This window comes from Aplysia californica, unplaced genomic scaffold, assembly GCF_000002075.1.
Source record: "Aplysia californica isolate F4 #8 unplaced genomic scaffold, AplCal3.0 scaffold00590, whole genome shotgun sequence".
Taxonomy (NCBI): domain Eukaryota; kingdom Metazoa; phylum Mollusca; class Gastropoda; order Aplysiida; family Aplysiidae; genus Aplysia; species Aplysia californica.
The window spans coordinates 434,384-435,971 of NW_004797860.1; the positions used below are offsets into that span (position 1 = coordinate 434,384).

The following is a 1,588-nucleotide window of genomic DNA, read 5'->3' on the forward strand; positions in this document are numbered from 1 at the left end:
CCTCACCTTCTCTCTCTCCCTCTCTTCCACACACACCTCACCTTCTCTCACTCTCTTCCACACACACCTCACCATCTCTCTCTCCCTCTCTTCCACACACACCTCACCATCTTTCTCTCCCTCTCTTCCACACACACCTCACCTTCTCTCTCTCCCTCTCTTCCACACACACCTCACCTTCTCCCACTCTCTTCCACACACACCTCACCATCTCTCTCTCACTCTCTTCCACACACACTTCACCTTCTCTCTCTCTCTTCCACACACACCTCACCTTCTCTCTCTCCCTCTCTTCCACACACACCTCACCTTCTCCCACTCTCTTCCACACACACCTCACCATCTCTCTCTCACTCTCTTCCACACACACTTCACCTTCTCTCTCTCTCTTCCACACACACCTCACCTTCTCTCTCTCCCTCTCTTCCACACACACCTCACCTTCTCTCTCTCTCTTCCAGGAAAAACATCTGGGGCAGAAAACCTAGTAGGACACACCTGGCGTGCCACAGAGACATGACATATTTCACACCAAAACTACTCAGTGAATACAACAAATTGTCAGCAAGCCGTTCAAATGTTTGGAGCCCAGAAGGAAAATGTTTCAGGAGAGAGACACAAAACTGTTTCATTTTTCAATCAGTTGTCATAATAATAATAATAATAATAATAGATAGCATTTGTATAGCGCAAATCCCCGCTCAACAGCAAGCTCTATGCGCTTCACAATCTATACTATTACCCCAACAGACCTGAGAGCATTCTGAAACAATCTCAACTTCTTGGGAAGCATACAGTGCCAGCGGCCATTTATAGGCGCTAAAACACTAACATACTGACAAGATCTTTGGCTATCTATGGCCGTACTCATTCCCACCTAACTACATTTTGACTCTTTTCTTGTAATTTCTCAACATTCACAATTGGAATTTCCACACTACATTTCTTGAGCACATGCAACCACTGCCACAGATTATAGAACGGAAACGAAAAAAAACCCAACCCAAAACAACCCAACAGGAATTCCAACTTTTGGGCTTAGTCCATGAGAACAGCTGTCTGACGATATGTGTGTCACAGTGCATGTGTCACGACGGATGTGTCACGACGCATGTGTCACGAGGCATGTGTCACGGTGCGGTGTGTAACGACGCATGGCATGTGTCACGACGCATGTGTCACGGTGCGGTGTGTAACGACGCATGGCATGTGTCACGACGCATGTGTCACGGCGCGGTGGAATCGGGCGCTCGTCACTTTTTGGGCAGACGCAGTGATGGCAGAATGTAAAAGCTAGTTCATTTGTCTTGCTTTTGAGGGAAGAACTCGCCATCTATCTAGAAATACAAGTCGAGACATTTGCTACTGAAGGAGGTGAGGGGGTATCCTGGTGTCCGTGGTCAAATTAGCCAGAAAAATGGCTACAAAAGTTTGGCTACTTCCAAATCTTGAGAGTCCCCGGAAACTGCAAGTAGAAGTTTTTGTGCCTTTGATCCAAGTTCTTCAGTAAAATTTACACAAAAATCTGTATTTAAATGGACAGCAATGTGTTCTTAAATGGACATAAAAGGTGCCGAGCCCCCCCCCC

General features: G+C 46.6%; 1 protein-coding gene across 1 annotated transcript in view; it reads right to left on the minus strand.

The window, feature by feature from the left end:
- Positions 1-811: 811 nt before the first annotated feature.
- Positions 812-1,588, minus strand: part of LOC101848379 (disks large homolog 5) — a gene marked incomplete at its 5' end in the record, with an annotated part of 28,296 nt that continues 27,519 nt past the window's right edge. The window contains 1 exon segment of the mRNA XM_013087471.2: positions 812-1,588.